Here is a 20,051-nt window from a genome sequence, read left to right on the forward strand (position 1 = left end):
TAGGGTTAGGGTTAGGGTTAGGGTTAGGGTTAGGGTTAGGGTTAGGGTTAGGGTTAGGGTTAGGGTTAGGGTTAGGGTTAGGGTTAGGGTTAGGGTTAGGGTTAGGGTTAGGGTTAGGGTTAGGGTTAGGGTTAGGGTTAGGGTTAGGGTTAGGGTTAGGGTTAGGGTTAGGGTTAGGGTTAGGGTTAGGGTTAGGGTTAGGGTTAGGGTTAGGGTTAGGGTTAGGGTTAGGGTTAGGGTTAGGGTTAGGGTTAGGGTTAGGGTTAGGGTTAGGGTTAGGGTTAGGGTTAGGGTTAGGGTTAGGGTTAGGGTTAGGGTTAGGGTTAGGGTTAGGGTTAGGGTTAGGGTTAGGGTTAGGGTTAGGGTTAGGGTTAGGGTTAGGGTTAGGGTTAGGGTTAGGGTTAGGGTTAGGGTTAGGGTTAGGGTTAGGGTTAGGGTTAGGGTTAGGGTTAGGGTTAGGGTTAGGGTTAGGGTTAGGGTTAGGGTTAGGGTTAGGGTTAGGGTTAGGGTTAGGGTTAGGGTTAGGGTTAGGGTTAGGGTTAGGGTTAGGGTTAGGGTTAGGGTTAGGGTTAGGGTTAGGGTTAGGGTTAGGGTTAGGGTTAGGGTTAGGGTTAGGGTTAGGGTTAGGGTTAGGGTTAGGGTTAGGGTTAGGGTTAGGGTTAGGGTTAGGGTTAGGGTTAGGGTTAGGGTTAGGGTTAGGGTTAGGGTTAGGGTTAGGGTTAGGGTTAGGGTTAGGGTTAGGGTTAGGGTTAGGGTTAGGGTTAGGGTTAGGGTTAGGGTTAGGGTTAGGGTTAGGGTTAGGGTTAGGGTTAGGGTTAGGGTTAGGGTTAGGGTTAGGGTTAGGGTTAGGGTTAGGGTTAGGGTTAGGGTTAGGGTTAGGGTTAGGGTTAGGGTTAGGGTTAGGGTTAGGGTTAGGGTTAGGGTTAGGGTTAGGGTTAGGGTTAGGGTTAGGGTTAGGGTTAGGGTTAGGGTTAGGGTTAGGGTTAGGGTTAGGGTTAGGGTTAGGGTTAGGGTTAGGGTTAGGGTTAGGGTTAGGGTTAGGGTTAGGGTTAGGGTTAGGGTTAGGGTTAGGGTTAGGGTTAGGGTTAGGGTTAGGGTTAGGGTTAGGGTTAGGGTTAGGGTTAGGGTTAGGGTTAGGGTTAGGGTTAGGGTTAGGGTTAGGGTTAGGGTTAGGGTTAGGGTTAGGGTTAGGGTTAGGGTTAGGGTTAGGGTTAGGGTTAGGGTTAGGGTTAGGGTTAGGGTTAGGGTTAGGGTTAGGGTTAGGGTTAGGGTTAGGGTTAGGGTTAGGGTTAGGGTTAGGGTTAGGGTTAGGGTTAGGGTTAGGGTTAGGGTTAGGGTTAGGGTTAGGGTTAGGGTTAGGGTTAGGGTTAGGGTTAGGGTTAGGGTTAGGGTTAGGGTTAGGGTTAGGGTTAGGGTTAGGGTTAGGGTTAGGGTTAGGGTTAGGGTTAGGGTTAGGGTTAGGGTTAGGGTTAGGGTTAGGGTTAGGGTTAGGGTTAGGGTTAGGGTTAGGGTTAGGGTTAGGGTTAGGGTTAGGGTTAGGGTTAGGGTTAGGGTTAGGGTTAGGGTTAGGGTTAGGGTTAGGGTTAGGGTTAGGGTTAGGGTTAGGGTTAGGGTTAGGGTTAGGGTTAGGGTTAGGGTTAGGGTTAGGGTTAGGGTTAGGGTTAGGGTTAGGGTTAGGGTTAGGGTTAGGGTTAGGGTTAGGGTTAGGGTTAGGGTTAGGGTTAGGGTTAGGGTTAGGGTTAGGGTTAGGGTTAGGGTTAGGGTTAGGGTTAGGGTTAGGGTTAGGGTTAGGGTTAGGGTTAGGGTTAGGGTTAGGGTTAGGGTTAGGGTTAGGGTTAGGGTTAGGGTTAGGGTTAGGGTTAGGGTTAGGGTTAGGGTTAGGGTTAGGGTTAGGGTTAGGGTTAGGGTTAGGGTTAGGGTTAGGGTTAGGGTTAGGGTTAGGGTTAGGGTTAGGGTTAGGGTTAGGGTTAGGGTTAGGGTTAGGGTTAGGGTTAGGGTTAGGGTTAGGGTTAGGGTTAGGGTTAGGGTTAGGGTTAGGGTTAGGGTTAGGGTTAGGGTTAGGGTTAGGGTTAGGGTTAGGGTTAGGGTTAGGGTTAGGGTTAGGGTTAGGGTTAGGGTTAGGGTTAGGGTTAGGGTTAGGGTTAGGGTTAGGGTTAGGGTTAGGGTTAGGGTTAGGGTTAGGGTTAGGGTTAGGGTTAGGGTTAGGGTTAGGGTTAGGGTTAGGGTTAGGGTTAGGGTTAGGGTTAGGGTTAGGGTTAGGGTTAGGGTTAGGGTTAGGGTTAGGGTTAGGGTTAGGGTTAGGGTTAGGGTTAGGGTTAGGGTTAGGGTTAGGGTTAGGGTTAGGGTTAGGGTTAGGGTTAGGGTTAGGGTTAGGGTTAGGGTTAGGGTTAGGGTTAGGGTTAGGGTTAGGGTTAGGGTTAGGGTTAGGGTTAGGGTTAGGGTTAGGGTTAGGGTTAGGGTTAGGGTTAGGGTTAGGGTTAGGGTTAGGGTTAGGGTTAGGGTTAGGGTTAGGGTTAGGGTTAGGGTTAGGGTTAGGGTTAGGGTTAGGGTTAGGGTTAGGGTTAGGGTTAGGGTTAGGGTTAGGGTTAGGGTTAGGGTTAGGGTTAGGGTTAGGGTTAGGGTTAGGGTTAGGGTTAGGGTTAGGGTTAGGGTTAGGGTTAGGGTTAGGGTTAGGGTTAGGGTTAGGGTTAGGGTTAGGGTTAGGGTTAGGGTTAGGGTTAGGGTTAGGGTTAGGGTTAGGGTTAGGGTTAGGGTTAGGGTTAGGGTTAGGGTTAGGGTTAGGGTTAGGGTTAGGGTTAGGGTTAGGGTTAGGGTTAGGGTTAGGGTTAGGGTTAGGGTTAGGGTTAGGGTTAGGGTTAGGGTTAGGGTTAGGGTTAGGGTTAGGGTTAGGGTTAGGGTTAGGGTTAGGGTTAGGGTTAGGGTTAGGGTTAGGGTTAGGGTTAGGGTTAGGGTTAGGGTTAGGGTTAGGGTTAGGGTTAGGGTTAGGGTTAGGGTTAGGGTTAGGGTTAGGGTTAGGGTTAGGGTTAGGGTTAGGGTTAGGGTTAGGGTTAGGGTTAGGGTTAGGGTTAGGGTTAGGGTTAGGGTTAGGGTTAGGGTTAGGGTTAGGGTTAGGGTTAGGGTTAGGGTTAGGGTTAGGGTTAGGGTTAGGGTTAGGGTTAGGGTTAGGGTTAGGGTTAGGGTTAGGGTTAGGGTTAGGGTTAGGGTTAGGGTTAGGGTTAGGGTTAGGGTTAGGGTTAGGGTTAGGGTTAGGGTTAGGGTTAGGGTTAGGGTTAGGGTTAGGGTTAGGGTTAGGGTTAGGGTTAGGGTTAGGGTTAGGGTTAGGGTTAGGGTTAGGGTTAGGGTTAGGGTTAGGGTTAGGGTTAGGGTTAGGGTTAGGGTTAGGGTTAGGGTTAGGGTTAGGGTTAGGGTTAGGGTTAGGGTTAGGGTTAGGGTTAGGGTTAGGGTTAGGGTTAGGGTTAGGGTTAGGGTTAGGGTTAGGGTTAGGGTTAGGGTTAGGGTTAGGGTTAGGGTTAGGGTTAGGGTTAGGGTTAGGGTTAGGGTTAGGGTTAGGGTTAGGGTTAGGGTTAGGGTTAGGGTTAGGGTTAGGGTTAGGGTTAGGGTTAGGGTTAGGGTTAGGGTTAGGGTTAGGGTTAGGGTTAGGGTTAGGGTTAGGGTTAGGGTTAGGGTTAGGGTTAGGGTTAGGGTTAGGGTTAGGGTTAGGGTTAGGGTTAGGGTTAGGGTTAGGGTTAGGGTTAGGGTTAGGGTTAGGGTTAGGGTTAGGGTTAGGGTTAGGGTTAGGGTTAGGGTTAGGGTTAGGGTTAGGGTTAGGGTTAGGGTTAGGGTTAGGGTTAGGGTTAGGGTTAGGGTTAGGGTTAGGGTTAGGGTTAGGGTTAGGGTTAGGGTTAGGGTTAGGGTTAGGGTTAGGGTTAGGGTTAGGGTTAGGGTTAGGGTTAGGGTTAGGGTTAGGGTTAGGGTTAGGGTTAGGGTTAGGGTTAGGGTTAGGGTTAGGGTTAGGGTTAGGGTTAGGGTTAGGGTTAGGGTTAGGGTTAGGGTTAGGGTTAGGGTTAGGGTTAGGGTTAGGGTTAGGGTTAGGGTTAGGGTTAGGGTTAGGGTTAGGGTTAGGGTTAGGGTTAGGGTTAGGGTTAGGGTTAGGGTTAGGGTTAGGGTTAGGGTTAGGGTTAGGGTTAGGGTTAGGGTTAGGGTTAGGGTTAGGGTTAGGGTTAGGGTTAGGGTTAGGGTTAGGGTTAGGGTTAGGGTTAGGGTTAGGGTTAGGGTTAGGGTTAGGGTTAGGGTTAGGGTTAGGGTTAGGGTTAGGGTTAGGGTTAGGGTTAGGGTTAGGGTTAGGGTTAGGGTTAGGGTTAGGGTTAGGGTTAGGGTTAGGGTTAGGGTTAGGGTTAGGGTTAGGGTTAGGGTTAGGGTTAGGGTTAGGGTTAGGGTTAGGGTTAGGGTTAGGGTTAGGGTTAGGGTTAGGGTTAGGGTTAGGGTTAGGGTTAGGGTTAGGGTTAGGGTTAGGGTTAGGGTTAGGGTTAGGGTTAGGGTTAGGGTTAGGGTTAGGGTTAGGGTTAGGGTTAGGGTTAGGGTTAGGGTTAGGGTTAGGGTTAGGGTTAGGGTTAGGGTTAGGGTTAGGGTTAGGGTTAGGGTTAGGGTTAGGGTTAGGGTTAGGGTTAGGGTTAGGGTTAGGGTTAGGGTTAGGGTTAGGGTTAGGGTTAGGGTTAGGGTTAGGGTTAGGGTTAGGGTTAGGGTTAGGGTTAGGGTTAGGGTTAGGGTTAGGGTTAGGGTTAGGGTTAGGGTTAGGGTTAGGGTTAGGGTTAGGGTTAGGGTTAGGGTTAGGGTTAGGGTTAGGGTTAGGGTTAGGGTTAGGGTTAGGGTTAGGGTTAGGGTTAGGGTTAGGGTTAGGGTTAGGGTTAGGGTTAGGGTTAGGGTTAGGGTTAGGGTTAGGGTTAGGGTTAGGGTTAGGGTTAGGGTTAGGGTTAGGGTTAGGGTTAGGGTTAGGGTTAGGGTTAGGGTTAGGGTTAGGGTTAGGGTTAGGGTTAGGGTTAGGGTTAGGGTTAGGGTTAGGGTTAGGGTTAGGGTTAGGGTTAGGGTTAGGGTTAGGGTTAGGGTTAGGGTTAGGGTTAGGGTTAGGGTTAGGGTTAGGGTTAGGGTTAGGGTTAGGGTTAGGGTTAGGGTTAGGGTTAGGGTTAGGGTTAGGGTTAGGGTTAGGGTTAGGGTTAGGGTTAGGGTTAGGGTTAGGGTTAGGGTTAGGGTTAGGGTTAGGGTTAGGGTTAGGGTTAGGGTTAGGGTTAGGGTTAGGGTTAGGGTTAGGGTTAGGGTTAGGGTTAGGGTTAGGGTTAGGGTTAGGGTTAGGGTTAGGGTTAGGGTTAGGGTTAGGGTTAGGGTTAGGGTTAGGGTTAGGGTTAGGGTTAGGGTTAGGGTTAGGGTTAGGGTTAGGGTTAGGGTTAGGGTTAGGGTTAGGGTTAGGGTTAGGGTTAGGGTTAGGGTTAGGGTTAGGGTTAGGGTTAGGGTTAGGGTTAGGGTTAGGGTTAGGGTTAGGGTTAGGGTTAGGGTTAGGGTTAGGGTTAGGGTTAGGGTTAGGGTTAGGGTTAGGGTTAGGGTTAGGGTTAGGGTTAGGGTTAGGGTTAGGGTTAGGGTTAGGGTTAGGGTTAGGGTTAGGGTTAGGGTTAGGGTTAGGGTTAGGGTTAGGGTTAGGGTTAGGGTTAGGGTTAGGGTTAGGGTTAGGGTTAGGGTTAGGGTTAGGGTTAGGGTTAGGGTTAGGGTTAGGGTTAGGGTTAGGGTTAGGGTTAGGGTTAGGGTTAGGGTTAGGGTTAGGGTTAGGGTTAGGGTTAGGGTTAGGGTTAGGGTTAGGGTTAGGGTTAGGGTTAGGGTTAGGGTTAGGGTTAGGGTTAGGGTTAGGGTTAGGGTTAGGGTTAGGGTTAGGGTTAGGGTTAGGGTTAGGGTTAGGGTTAGGGTTAGGGTTAGGGTTAGGGTTAGGGTTAGGGTTAGGGTTAGGGTTAGGGTTAGGGTTAGGGTTAGGGTTAGGGTTAGGGTTAGGGTTAGGGTTAGGGTTAGGGTTAGGGTTAGGGTTAGGGTTAGGGTTAGGGTTAGGGTTAGGGTTAGGGTTAGGGTTAGGGTTAGGGTTAGGGTTAGGGTTAGGGTTAGGGTTAGGGTTAGGGTTAGGGTTAGGGTTAGGGTTAGGGTTAGGGTTAGGGTTAGGGTTAGGGTTAGGGTTAGGGTTAGGGTTAGGGTTAGGGTTAGGGTTAGGGTTAGGGTTAGGGTTAGGGTTAGGGTTAGGGTTAGGGTTAGGGTTAGGGTTAGGGTTAGGGTTAGGGTTAGGGTTAGGGTTAGGGTTAGGGTTAGGGTTAGGGTTAGGGTTAGGGTTAGGGTTAGGGTTAGGGTTAGGGTTAGGGTTAGGGTTAGGGTTAGGGTTAGGGTTAGGGTTAGGGTTAGGGTTAGGGTTAGGGTTAGGGTTAGGGTTAGGGTTAGGGTTAGGGTTAGGGTTAGGGTTAGGGTTAGGGTTAGGGTTAGGGTTAGGGTTAGGGTTAGGGTTAGGGTTAGGGTTAGGGTTAGGGTTAGGGTTAGGGTTAGGGTTAGGGTTAGGGTTAGGGTTAGGGTTAGGGTTAGGGTTAGGGTTAGGGTTAGGGTTAGGGTTAGGGTTAGGGTTAGGGTTAGGGTTAGGGTTAGGGTTAGGGTTAGGGTTAGGGTTAGGGTTAGGGTTAGGGTTAGGGTTAGGGTTAGGGTTAGGGTTAGGGTTAGGGTTAGGGTTAGGGTTAGGGTTAGGGTTAGGGTTAGGGTTAGGGTTAGGGTTAGGGTTAGGGTTAGGGTTAGGGTTAGGGTTAGGGTTAGGGTTAGGGTTAGGGTTAGGGTTAGGGTTAGGGTTAGGGTTAGGGTTAGGGTTAGGGTTAGGGTTAGGGTTAGGGTTAGGGTTAGGGTTAGGGTTAGGGTTAGGGTTAGGGTTAGGGTTAGGGTTAGGGTTAGGGTTAGGGTTAGGGTTAGGGTTAGGGTTAGGGTTAGGGTTAGGGTTAGGGTTAGGGTTAGGGTTAGGGTTAGGGTTAGGGTTAGGGTTAGGGTTAGGGTTAGGGTTAGGGTTAGGGTTAGGGTTAGGGTTAGGGTTAGGGTTAGGGTTAGGGTTAGGGTTAGGGTTAGGGTTAGGGTTAGGGTTAGGGTTAGGGTTAGGGTTAGGGTTAGGGTTAGGGTTAGGGTTAGGGTTAGGGTTAGGGTTAGGGTTAGGGTTAGGGTTAGGGTTAGGGTTAGGGTTAGGGTTAGGGTTAGGGTTAGGGTTAGGGTTAGGGTTAGGGTTAGGGTTAGGGTTAGGGTTAGGGTTAGGGTTAGGGTTAGGGTTAGGGTTAGGGTTAGGGTTAGGGTTAGGGTTAGGGTTAGGGTTAGGGTTAGGGTTAGGGTTAGGGTTAGGGTTAGGGTTAGGGTTAGGGTTAGGGTTAGGGTTAGGGTTAGGGTTAGGGTTAGGGTTAGGGTTAGGGTTAGGGTTAGGGTTAGGGTTAGGGTTAGGGTTAGGGTTAGGGTTAGGGTTAGGGTTAGGGTTAGGGTTAGGGTTAGGGTTAGGGTTAGGGTTAGGGTTAGGGTTAGGGTTAGGGTTAGGGTTAGGGTTAGGGTTAGGGTTAGGGTTAGGGTTAGGGTTAGGGTTAGGGTTAGGGTTAGGGTTAGGGTTAGGGTTAGGGTTAGGGTTAGGGTTAGGGTTAGGGTTAGGGTTAGGGTTAGGGTTAGGGTTAGGGTTAGGGTTAGGGTTAGGGTTAGGGTTAGGGTTAGGGTTAGGGTTAGGGTTAGGGTTAGGGTTAGGGTTAGGGTTAGGGTTAGGGTTAGGGTTAGGGTTAGGGTTAGGGTTAGGGTTAGGGTTAGGGTTAGGGTTAGGGTTAGGGTTAGGGTTAGGGTTAGGGTTAGGGTTAGGGTTAGGGTTAGGGTTAGGGTTAGGGTTAGGGTTAGGGTTAGGGTTAGGGTTAGGGTTAGGGTTAGGGTTAGGGTTAGGGTTAGGGTTAGGGTTAGGGTTAGGGTTAGGGTTAGGGTTAGGGTTAGGGTTAGGGTTAGGGTTAGGGTTAGGGTTAGGGTTAGGGTTAGGGTTAGGGTTAGGGTTAGGGTTAGGGTTAGGGTTAGGGTTAGGGTTAGGGTTAGGGTTAGGGTTAGGGTTAGGGTTAGGGTTAGGGTTAGGGTTAGGGTTAGGGTTAGGGTTAGGGTTAGGGTTAGGGTTAGGGTTAGGGTTAGGGTTAGGGTTAGGGTTAGGGTTAGGGTTAGGGTTAGGGTTAGGGTTAGGGTTAGGGTTAGGGTTAGGGTTAGGGTTAGGGTTAGGGTTAGGGTTAGGGTTAGGGTTAGGGTTAGGGTTAGGGTTAGGGTTAGGGTTAGGGTTAGGGTTAGGGTTAGGGTTAGGGTTAGGGTTAGGGTTAGGGTTAGGGTTAGGGTTAGGGTTAGGGTTAGGGTTAGGGTTAGGGTTAGGGTTAGGGTTAGGGTTAGGGTTAGGGTTAGGGTTAGGGTTAGGGTTAGGGTTAGGGTTAGGGTTAGGGTTAGGGTTAGGGTTAGGGTTAGGGTTAGGGTTAGGGTTAGGGTTAGGGTTAGGGTTAGGGTTAGGGTTAGGGTTAGGGTTAGGGTTAGGGTTAGGGTTAGGGTTAGGGTTAGGGTTAGGGTTAGGGTTAGGGTTAGGGTTAGGGTTAGGGTTAGGGTTAGGGTTAGGGTTAGGGTTAGGGTTAGGGTTAGGGTTAGGGTTAGGGTTAGGGTTAGGGTTAGGGTTAGGGTTAGGGTTAGGGTTAGGGTTAGGGTTAGGGTTAGGGTTAGGGTTAGGGTTAGGGTTAGGGTTAGGGTTAGGGTTAGGGTTAGGGTTAGGGTTAGGGTTAGGGTTAGGGTTAGGGTTAGGGTTAGGGTTAGGGTTAGGGTTAGGGTTAGGGTTAGGGTTAGGGTTAGGGTTAGGGTTAGGGTTAGGGTTAGGGTTAGGGTTAGGGTTAGGGTTAGGGTTAGGGTTAGGGTTAGGGTTAGGGTTAGGGTTAGGGTTAGGGTTAGGGTTAGGGTTAGGGTTAGGGTTAGGGTTAGGGTTAGGGTTAGGGTTAGGGTTAGGGTTAGGGTTAGGGTTAGGGTTAGGGTTAGGGTTAGGGTTAGGGTTAGGGTTAGGGTTAGGGTTAGGGTTAGGGTTAGGGTTAGGGTTAGGGTTAGGGTTAGGGTTAGGGTTAGGGTTAGGGTTAGGGTTAGGGTTAGGGTTAGGGTTAGGGTTAGGGTTAGGGTTAGGGTTAGGGTTAGGGTTAGGGTTAGGGTTAGGGTTAGGGTTAGGGTTAGGGTTAGGGTTAGGGTTAGGGTTAGGGTTAGGGTTAGGGTTAGGGTTAGGGTTAGGGTTAGGGTTAGGGTTAGGGTTAGGGTTAGGGTTAGGGTTAGGGTTAGGGTTAGGGTTAGGGTTAGGGTTAGGGTTAGGGTTAGGGTTAGGGTTAGGGTTAGGGTTAGGGTTAGGGTTAGGGTTAGGGTTAGGGTTAGGGTTAGGGTTAGGGTTAGGGTTAGGGTTAGGGTTAGGGTTAGGGTTAGGGTTAGGGTTAGGGTTAGGGTTAGGGTTAGGGTTAGGGTTAGGGTTAGGGTTAGGGTTAGGGTTAGGGTTAGGGTTAGGGTTAGGGTTAGGGTTAGGGTTAGGGTTAGGGTTAGGGTTAGGGTTAGGGTTAGGGTTAGGGTTAGGGTTAGGGTTAGGGTTAGGGTTAGGGTTAGGGTTAGGGTTAGGGTTAGGGTTAGGGTTAGGGTTAGGGTTAGGGTTAGGGTTAGGGTTAGGGTTAGGGTTAGGGTTAGGGTTAGGGTTAGGGTTAGGGTTAGGGTTAGGGTTAGGGTTAGGGTTAGGGTTAGGGTTAGGGTTAGGGTTAGGGTTAGGGTTAGGGTTAGGGTTAGGGTTAGGGTTAGGGTTAGGGTTAGGGTTAGGGTTAGGGTTAGGGTTAGGGTTAGGGTTAGGGTTAGGGTTAGGGTTAGGGTTAGGGTTAGGGTTAGGGTTAGGGTTAGGGTTAGGGTTAGGGTTAGGGTTAGGGTTAGGGTTAGGGTTAGGGTTAGGGTTAGGGTTAGGGTTAGGGTTAGGGTTAGGGTTAGGGTTAGGGTTAGGGTTAGGGTTAGGGTTAGGGTTAGGGTTAGGGTTAGGGTTAGGGTTAGGGTTAGGGTTAGGGTTAGGGTTAGGGTTAGGGTTAGGGTTAGGGTTAGGGTTAGGGTTAGGGTTAGGGTTAGGGTTAGGGTTAGGGTTAGGGTTAGGGTTAGGGTTAGGGTTAGGGTTAGGGTTAGGGTTAGGGTTAGGGTTAGGGTTAGGGTTAGGGTTAGGGTTAGGGTTAGGGTTAGGGTTAGGGTTAGGGTTAGGGTTAGGGTTAGGGTTAGGGTTAGGGTTAGGGTTAGGGTTAGGGTTAGGGTTAGGGTTAGGGTTAGGGTTAGGGTTAGGGTTAGGGTTAGGGTTAGGGTTAGGGTTAGGGTTAGGGTTAGGGTTAGGGTTAGGGTTAGGGTTAGGGTTAGGGTTAGGGTTAGGGTTAGGGTTAGGGTTAGGGTTAGGGTTAGGGTTAGGGTTAGGGTTAGGGTTAGGGTTAGGGTTAGGGTTAGGGTTAGGGTTAGGGTTAGGGTTAGGGTTAGGGTTAGGGTTAGGGTTAGGGTTAGGGTTAGGGTTAGGGTTAGGGTTAGGGTTAGGGTTAGGGTTAGGGTTAGGGTTAGGGTTAGGGTTAGGGTTAGGGTTAGGGTTAGGGTTAGGGTTAGGGTTAGGGTTAGGGTTAGGGTTAGGGTTAGGGTTAGGGTTAGGGTTAGGGTTAGGGTTAGGGTTAGGGTTAGGGTTAGGGTTAGGGTTAGGGTTAGGGTTAGGGTTAGGGTTAGGGTTAGGGTTAGGGTTAGGGTTAGGGTTAGGGTTAGGGTTAGGGTTAGGGTTAGGGTTAGGGTTAGGGTTAGGGTTAGGGTTAGGGTTAGGGTTAGGGTTAGGGTTAGGGTTAGGGTTAGGGTTAGGGTTAGGGTTAGGGTTAGGGTTAGGGTTAGGGTTAGGGTTAGGGTTAGGGTTAGGGTTAGGGTTAGGGTTAGGGTTAGGGTTAGGGTTAGGGTTAGGGTTAGGGTTAGGGTTAGGGTTAGGGTTAGGGTTAGGGTTAGGGTTAGGGTTAGGGTTAGGGTTAGGGTTAGGGTTAGGGTTAGGGTTAGGGTTAGGGTTAGGGTTAGGGTTAGGGTTAGGGTTAGGGTTAGGGTTAGGGTTAGGGTTAGGGTTAGGGTTAGGGTTAGGGTTAGGGTTAGGGTTAGGGTTAGGGTTAGGGTTAGGGTTAGGGTTAGGGTTAGGGTTAGGGTTAGGGTTAGGGTTAGGGTTAGGGTTAGGGTTAGGGTTAGGGTTAGGGTTAGGGTTAGGGTTAGGGTTAGGGTTAGGGTTAGGGTTAGGGTTAGGGTTAGGGTTAGGGTTAGGGTTAGGGTTAGGGTTAGGGTTAGGGTTAGGGTTAGGGTTAGGGTTAGGGTTAGGGTTAGGGTTAGGGTTAGGGTTAGGGTTAGGGTTAGGGTTAGGGTTAGGGTTAGGGTTAGGGTTAGGGTTAGGGTTAGGGTTAGGGTTAGGGTTAGGGTTAGGGTTAGGGTTAGGGTTAGGGTTAGGGTTAGGGTTAGGGTTAGGGTTAGGGTTAGGGTTAGGGTTAGGGTTAGGGTTAGGGTTAGGGTTAGGGTTAGGGTTAGGGTTAGGGTTAGGGTTAGGGTTAGGGTTAGGGTTAGGGTTAGGGTTAGGGTTAGGGTTAGGGTTAGGGTTAGGGTTAGGGTTAGGGTTAGGGTTAGGGTTAGGGTTAGGGTTAGGGTTAGGGTTAGGGTTAGGGTTAGGGTTAGGGTTAGGGTTAGGGTTAGGGTTAGGGTTAGGGTTAGGGTTAGGGTTAGGGTTAGGGTTAGGGTTAGGGTTAGGGTTAGGGTTAGGGTTAGGGTTAGGGTTAGGGTTAGGGTTAGGGTTAGGGTTAGGGTTAGGGTTAGGGTTAGGGTTAGGGTTAGGGTTAGGGTTAGGGTTAGGGTTAGGGTTAGGGTTAGGGTTAGGGTTAGGGTTAGGGTTAGGGTTAGGGTTAGGGTTAGGGTTAGGGTTAGGGTTAGGGTTAGGGTTAGGGTTAGGGTTAGGGTTAGGGTTAGGGTTAGGGTTAGGGTTAGGGTTAGGGTTAGGGTTAGGGTTAGGGTTAGGGTTAGGGTTAGGGTTAGGGTTAGGGTTAGGGTTAGGGTTAGGGTTAGGGTTAGGGTTAGGGTTAGGGTTAGGGTTAGGGTTAGGGTTAGGGTTAGGGTTAGGGTTAGGGTTAGGGTTAGGGTTAGGGTTAGGGTTAGGGTTAGGGTTAGGGTTAGGGTTAGGGTTAGGGTTAGGGTTAGGGTTAGGGTTAGGGTTAGGGTTAGGGTTAGGGTTAGGGTTAGGGTTAGGGTTAGGGTTAGGGTTAGGGTTAGGGTTAGGGTTAGGGTTAGGGTTAGGGTTAGGGTTAGGGTTAGGGTTAGGGTTAGGGTTAGGGTTAGGGTTAGGGTTAGGGTTAGGGTTAGGGTTAGGGTTAGGGTTAGGGTTAGGGTTAGGGTTAGGGTTAGGGTTAGGGTTAGGGTTAGGGTTAGGGTTAGGGTTAGGGTTAGGGTTAGGGTTAGGGTTAGGGTTAGGGTTAGGGTTAGGGTTAGGGTTAGGGTTAGGGTTAGGGTTAGGGTTAGGGTTAGGGTTAGGGTTAGGGTTAGGGTTAGGGTTAGGGTTAGGGTTAGGGTTAGGGTTAGGGTTAGGGTTAGGGTTAGGGTTAGGGTTAGGGTTAGGGTTAGGGTTAGGGTTAGGGTTAGGGTTAGGGTTAGGGTTAGGGTTAGGGTTAGGGTTAGGGTTAGGGTTAGGGTTAGGGTTAGGGTTAGGGTTAGGGTTAGGGTTAGGGTTAGGGTTAGGGTTAGGGTTAGGGTTAGGGTTAGGGTTAGGGTTAGGGTTAGGGTTAGGGTTAGGGTTAGGGTTAGGGTTAGGGTTAGGGTTAGGGTTAGGGTTAGGGTTAGGGTTAGGGTTAGGGTTAGGGTTAGGGTTAGGGTTAGGGTTAGGGTTAGGGTTAGGGTTAGGGTTAGGGTTAGGGTTAGGGTTAGGGTTAGGGTTAGGGTTAGGGTTAGGGTTAGGGTTAGGGTTAGGGTTAGGGTTAGGGTTAGGGTTAGGGTTAGGGTTAGGGTTAGGGTTAGGGTTAGGGTTAGGGTTAGGGTTAGGGTTAGGGTTAGGGTTAGGGTTAGGGTTAGGGTTAGGGTTAGGGTTAGGGTTAGGGTTAGGGTTAGGGTTAGGGTTAGGGTTAGGGTTAGGGTTAGGGTTAGGGTTAGGGTTAGGGTTAGGGTTAGGGTTAGGGTTAGGGTTAGGGTTAGGGTTAGGGTTAGGGTTAGGGTTAGGGTTAGGGTTAGGGTTAGGGTTAGGGTTAGGGTTAGGGTTAGGGTTAGGGTTAGGGTTAGGGTTAGGGTTAGGGTTAGGGTTAGGGTTAGGGTTAGGGTTAGGGTTAGGGTTAGGGTTAGGGTTAGGGTTAGGGTTAGGGTTAGGGTTAGGGTTAGGGTTAGGGTTAGGGTTAGGGTTAGGGTTAGGGTTAGGGTTAGGGTTAGGGTTAGGGTTAGGGTTAGGGTTAGGGTTAGGGTTAGGGTTAGGGTTAGGGTTAGGGTTAGGGTTAGGGTTAGGGTTAGGGTTAGGGTTAGGGTTAGGGTTAGGGTTAGGGTTAGGGTTAGGGTTAGGGTTAGGGTTAGGGTTAGGGTTAGGGTTAGGGTTAGGGTTAGGGTTAGGGTTAGGGTTAGGGTTAGGGTTAGGGTTAGGGTTAGGGTTAGGGTTAGGGTTAGGGTTAGGGTTAGGGTTAGGGTTAGGGTTAGGGTTAGGGTTAGGGTTAGGGTTAGGGTTAGGGTTAGGGTTAGGGTTAGGGTTAGGGTTAGGGTTAGGGTTAGGGTTAGGGTTAGGGTTAGGGTTAGGGTTAGGGTTAGGGTTAGGGTTAGGGTTAGGGTTAGGGTTAGGGTTAGGGTTAGGGTTAGGGTTAGGGTTAGGGTTAGGGTTAGGGTTAGGGTTAGGGTTAGGGTTAGGGTTAGGGTTAGGGTTAGGGTTAGGGTTAGGGTTAGGGTTAGGGTTAGGGTTAGGGTTAGGGTTAGGGTTAGGGTTAGGGTTAGGGTTAGGGTTAGGGTTAGGGTTAGGGTTAGGGTTAGGGTTAGGGTTAGGGTTAGGGTTAGGGTTAGGGTTAGGGTTAGGGTTAGGGTTAGGGTTAGGGTTAGGGTTAGGGTTAGGGTTAGGGTTAGGGTTAGGGTTAGGGTTAGGGTTAGGGTTAGGGTTAGGGTTAGGGTTAGGGTTAGGGTTAGGGTTAGGGTTAGGGTTAGGGTTAGGGTTAGGGTTAGGGTTAGGGTTAGGGTTAGGGTTAGGGTTAGGGTTAGGGTTAGGGTTAGGGTTAGGGTTAGGGTTAGGGTTAGGGTTAGGGTTAGGGTTAGGGTTAGGGTTAGGGTTAGGGTTAGGGTTAGGGTTAGGGTTAGGGTTAGGGTTAGGGTTAGGGTTAGGGTTAGGGTTAGGGTTAGGGTTAGGGTTAGGGTTAGGGTTAGGGTTAGGGTTAGGGTTAGGGTTAGGGTTAGGGTTAGGGTTAGGGTTAGGGTTAGGGTTAGGGTTAGGGTTAGGGTTAGGGTTAGGGTTAGGGTTAGGGTTAGGGTTAGGGTTAGGGTTAGGGTTAGGGTTAGGGTTAGGGTTAGGGTTAGGGTTAGGGTTAGGGTTAGGGTTAGGGTTAGGGTTAGGGTTAGGGTTAGGGTTAGGGTTAGGGTTAGGGTTAGGGTTAGGGTTAGGGTTAGGGTTAGGGTTAGGGTTAGGGTTAGGGTTAGGGTTAGGGTTAGGGTTAGGGTTAGGGTTAGGGTTAGGGTTAGGGTTAGGGTTAGGGTTAGGGTTAGGGTTAGGGTTAGGGTTAGGGTTAGGGTTAGGGTTAGGGTTAGGGTTAGGGTTAGGGTTAGGGTTAGGGTTAGGGTTAGGGTTAGGGTTAGGGTTAGGGTTAGGGTTAGGGTTAGGGTTAGGGTTAGGGTTAGGGTTAGGGTTAGGGTTAGGGTTAGGGTTAGGGTTAGGGTTAGGGTTAGGGTTAGGGTTAGGGTTAGGGTTAGGGTTAGGGTTAGGGTTAGGGTTAGGGTTAGGGTTAGGGTTAGGGTTAGGGTTAGGGTTAGGGTTAGGGTTAGGGTTAGGGTTAGGGTTAGGGTTAGGGTTAGGGTTAGGGTTAGGGTTAGGGTTAGGGTTAGGGTTAGGGTTAGGGTTAGGGTTAGGGTTAGGGTTAGGGTTAGGGTTAGGGTTAGGGTTAGGGTTAGGGTTAGGGTTAGGGTTAGGGTTAGGGTTAGGGTTAGGGTTAGGGTTAGGGTTAGGGTTAGGGTTAGGGTTAGGGTTAGGGTTAGGGTTAGGGTTAGGGTTAGGGTTAGGGTTAGGGTTAGGGTTAGGGTTAGGGTTAGGGTTAGGGTTAGGGTTAGGGTTAGGGTTAGGGTTAGGGTTAGGGTTAGGGTTAGGGTTAGGGTTAGGGTTAGGGTTAGGGTTAGGGTTAGGGTTAGGGTTAGGGTTAGGGTTAGGGTTAGGGTTAGGGTTAGGGTTAGGGTTAGGGTTAGGGTTAGGGTTAGGGTTAGGGTTAGGGTTAGGGTTAGGGTTAGGGTTAGGGTTAGGGTTAGGGTTAGGGTTAGGGTTAGGGTTAGGGTTAGGGTTAGGGTTAGGGTTAGGGTTAGGGTTAGGGTTAGGGTTAGGGTTAGGGTTAGGGTTAGGGTTAGGGTTAGGGTTAGGGTTAGGGTTAGGGTTAGGGTTAGGGTTAGGGTTAGGGTTAGGGTTAGGGTTAGGGTTAGGGTTAGGGTTAGGGTTAGGGTTAGGGTTAGGGTTAGGGTTAGGGTTAGGGTTAGGGTTAGGGTTAGGGTTAGGGTTAGGGTTAGGGTTAGGGTTAGGGTTAGGGTTAGGGTTAGGGTTAGGGTTAGGGTTAGGGTTAGGGTTAGGGTTAGGGTTAGGGTTAGGGTTAGGGTTAGGGTTAGGGTTAGGGTTAGGGTTAGGGTTAGGGTTAGGGTTAGGGTTAGGGTTAGGGTTAGGGTTAGGGTTAGGGTTAGGGTTAGGGTTAGGGTTAGGGTTAGGGTTAGGGTTAGGGTTAGGGTTAGGGTTAGGGTTAGGGTTAGGGTTAGGGTTAGGGTTAGGGTTAGGGTTAGGGTTAGGGTTAGGGTTAGGGTTAGGGTTAGGGTTAGGGTTAGGGTTAGGGTTAGGGTTAGGGTTAGGGTTAGGGTTAGGGTTAGGGTTAGGGTTAGGGTTAGGGTTAGGGTTAGGGTTAGGGTTAGGGTTAGGGTTAGGGTTAGGGTTAGGGTTAGGGTTAGGGTTAGGGTTAGGGTTAGGGTTAGGGTTAGGGTTAGGGTTAGGGTTAGGGTTAGGGTTAGGGTTAGGGTTAGGGTTAGGGTTAGGGTTAGGGTTAGGGTTAGGGTTAGGGTTAGGGTTAGGGTTAGGGTTAGGGTTAGGGTTAGGGTTAGGGTTAGGGTTAGGGTTAGGGTTAGGGTTAGGGTTAGGGTTAGGGTTAGGGTTAGGGTTAGGGTTAGGGTTAGGGTTAGGGTTAGGGTTAGGGTTAGGGTTAGGGTTAGGGTTAGGGTTAGGGTTAGGGTTAGGGTTAGGGTTAGGGTTAGGGTTAGGGTTAGGGTTAGGGTTAGGGTTAGGGTTAGGGTTAGGGTTAGGGTTAGGGTTAGGGTTAGGGTTAGGGTTAGGGTTAGGGTTAGGGTTAGGGTTAGGGTTAGGGTTAGGGTTAGGGTTAGGGTTAGGGTTAGGGTTAGGGTTAGGGTTAGGGTTAGGGTTAGGGTTAGGGTTAGGGTTAGGGTTAGGGTTAGGGTTAGGGTTAGGGTTAGGGTTAGGGTTAGGGTTAGGGTTAGGGTTAGGGTTAGGGTTAGGGTTAGGGTTAGGGTTAGGGTTAGGGTTAGGGTTAGGGTTAGGGTTAGGGTTAGGGTTAGGGTTAGGGTTAGGGTTAGGGTTAGGGTTAGGGTTAGGGTTAGGGTTAGGGTTAGGGTTAGGGTTAGGGTTAGGGTTAGGGTTAGGGTTAGGGTTAGGGTTAGGGTTAGGGTTAGGGTTAGGGTTAGGGTTAGGGTTAGGGTTAGGGTTAGGGTTAGGGTTAGGGTTAGGGTTAGGGTTAGGGTTAGGGTTAGGGTTAGGGTTAGGGTTAGGGTTAGGGTTAGGGTTAGGGTTAGGGTTAGGGTTAGGGTTAGGGTTAGGGTTAGGGTTAGGGTTAGGGTTAGGGTTAGGGTTAGGGTTAGGGTTAGGGTTAGGGTTAGGGTTAGGGTTAGGGTTAGGGTTAGGGTTAGGGTTAGGGTTAGGGTTAGGGTTAGGGTTAGGGTTAGGGTTAGGGTTAGGGTTAGGGTTAGGGTTAGGGTTAGGGTTAGGGTTAGGGTTAGGGTTAGGGTTAGGGTTAGGGTTAGGGTTAGGGTTAGGGTTAGGGTTAGGGTTAGGGTTAGGGTTAGGGTTAGGGTTAGGGTTAGGGTTAGGGTTAGGGTTAGGGTTAGGGTTAGGGTTAGGGTTAGGGTTAGGGTTAGGGTTAGGGTTAGGGTTAGGGTTAGGGTTAGGGTTAGGGTTAGGGTTAGGGTTAGGGTTAGGGTTAGGGTTAGGGTTAGGGTTAGGGTTAGGGTTAGGGTTAGGGTTAGGGTTAGGGTTAGGGTTAGGGTTAGGGTTAGGGTTAGGGTTAGGGTTAGGGTTAGGGTTAGGGTTAGGGTTAGGGTTAGGGTTAGGGTTAGGGTTAGGGTTAGGGTTAGGGTTAGGGTTAGGGTTAGGGTTAGGGTTAGGGTTAGGGTTAGGGTTAGGGTTAGGGTTAGGGTTAGGGTTAGGGTTAGGGTTAGGGTTAGGGTTAGGGTTAGGGTTAGGGTTAGGGTTAGGGTTAGGGTTAGGGTTAGGGTTAGGGTTAGGGTTAGGGTTAGGGTTAGGGTTAGGGTTAGGGTTAGGGTTAGGGTTAGGGTTAGGGTTAGGGTTAGGGTTAGGGTTAGGGTTAGGGTTAGGGTTAGGGTTAGGGTTAGGGTTAGGGTTAGGGTTAGGGTTAGGGTTAGGGTTAGGGTTAGGGTTAGGGTTAGGGTTAGGGTTAGGGTTAGGGTTAGGGTTAGGGTTAGGGTTAGGGTTAGGGTTAGGGTTAGGGTTAGGGTTAGGGTTAGGGTTAGGGTTAGGGTTAGGGTTAGGGTTAGGGTTAGGGTTAGGGTTAGGGTTAGGGTTAGGGTTAGGGTTAGGGTTAGGGTTAGGGTTAGGGTTAGGGTTAGGGTTAGGGTTAGGGTTAGGGTTAGGGTTAGGGTTAGGGTTAGGGTTAGGGTTAGGGTTAGGGTTAGGGTTAGGGTTAGGGTTAGGGTTAGGGTTAGGGTTAGGGTTAGGGTTAGGGTTAGGGTTAGGGTTAGGGTTAGGGTTAGGGTTAGGGTTAGGGTTAGGGTTAGGGTTAGGGTTAGGGTTAGGGTTAGGGTTAGGGTTAGGGTTAGGGTTAGGGTTAGGGTTAGGGTTAGGGTTAGGGTTAGGGTTAGGGTTAGGGTTAGGGTTAGGGTTAGGGTTAGGGTTAGGGTTAGGGTTAGGGTTAGGGTTAGGGTTAGGGTTAGGGTTAGGGTTAGGGTTAGGGTTAGGGTTAGGGTTAGGGTTAGGGTTAGGGTTAGGGTTAGGGTTAGGGTTAGGGTTAGGGTTAGGGTTAGGGTTAGGGTTAGGGTTAGGGTTAGGGTTAGGGTTAGGGTTAGGGTTAGGGTTAGGGTTAGGGTTAGGGTTAGGGTTAGGGTTAGGGTTAGGGTTAGGGTTAGGGTTAGGGTTAGGGTTAGGGTTAGGGTTAGGGTTAGGGTTAGGGTTAGGGTTAGGGTTAGGGTTAGGGTTAGGGTTAGGGTTAGGGTTAGGGTTAGGGTTAGGGTTAGGGTTAGGGTTAGGGTTAGGGTTAGGGTTAGGGTTAGGGTTAGGGTTAGGGTTAGGGTTAGGGTTAGGGTTAGGGTTAGGGTTAGGGTTAGGGTTAGGGTTAGGGTTAGGGTTAGGGTTAGGGTTAGGGTTAGGGTTAGGGTTAGGGTTAGGGTTAGGGTTAGGGTTAGGGTTAGGGTTAGGGTTAGGGTTAGGGTTAGGGTTAGGGTTAGGGTTAGGGTTAGGGTTAGGGTTAGGGTTAGGGTTAGGGTTAGGGTTAGGGTTAGGGTTAGGGTTAGGGTTAGGGTTAGGGTTAGGGTTAGGGTTAGGGTTAGGGTTAGGGTTAGGGTTAGGGTTAGGGTTAGGGTTAGGGTTAGGGTTAGGGTTAGGGTTAGGGTTAGGGTTAGGGTTAGGGTTAGGGTTAGGGTTAGGGTTAGGGTTAGGGTTAGGGTTAGGGTTAGGGTTAGGGTTAGGGTTAGGGTTAGGGTTAGGGTTAGGGTTAGGGTTAGGGTTAGGGTTAGGGTTAGGGTTAGGGTTAGGGTTAGGGTTAGGGTTAGGGTTAGGGTTAGGGTTAGGGTTAGGGTTAGGGTTAGGGTTAGGGTTAGGGTTAGGGTTAGGGTTAGGGTTAGGGTTAGGGTTAGGGTTAGGGTTAGGGTTAGGGTTAGGGTTAGGGTTAGGGTTAGGGTTAGGGTTAGGGTTAGGGTTAGGGTTAGGGTTAGGGTTAGGGTTAGGGTTAGGGTTAGGGTTAGGGTTAGGGTTAGGGTTAGGGTTAGGGTTAGGGTTAGGGTTAGGGTTAGGGTTAGGGTTAGGGTTAGGGTTAGGGTTAGGGTTAGGGTTAGGGTTAGGGTTAGGGTTAGGGTTAGGGTTAGGGTTAGGGTTAGGGTTAGGGTTAGGGTTAGGGTTAGGGTTAGGGTTAGGGTTAGGGTTAGGGTTAGGGTTAGGGTTAGGGTTAGGGTTAGGGTTAGGGTTAGGGTTAGGGTTAGGGTTAGGGTTAGGGTTAGGGTTAGGGTTAGGGTTAGGGTTAGGGTTAGGGTTAGGGTTAGGGTTAGGGTTAGGGTTAGGGTTAGGGTTAGGGTTAGGGTTAGGGTTAGGGTTAGGGTTAGGGTTAGGGTTAGGGTTAGGGTTAGGGTTAGGGTTAGGGTTAGGGTTAGGGTTAGGGTTAGGGTTAGGGTTAGGGTTAGGGTTAGGGTTAGGGTTAGGGTTAGGGTTAGGGTTAGGGTTAGGGTTAGGGTTAGGGTTAGGGTTAGGGTTAGGGTTAGGGTTAGGGTTAGGGTTAGGGTTAGGGTTAGGGTTAGGGTTAGGGTTAGGGTTAGGGTTAGGGTTAGGGTTAGGGTTAGGGTTAGGGTTAGGGTTAGGGTTAGGG

Source organism: Heloderma suspectum, chromosome 5 (genome assembly GCF_057233095.1).
Source record: "Heloderma suspectum isolate Gila_16-S chromosome 5, 16-S_ref, whole genome shotgun sequence".
Lineage (NCBI taxonomy): Eukaryota > Metazoa > Chordata > Lepidosauria > Squamata > Helodermatidae > Heloderma > Heloderma suspectum.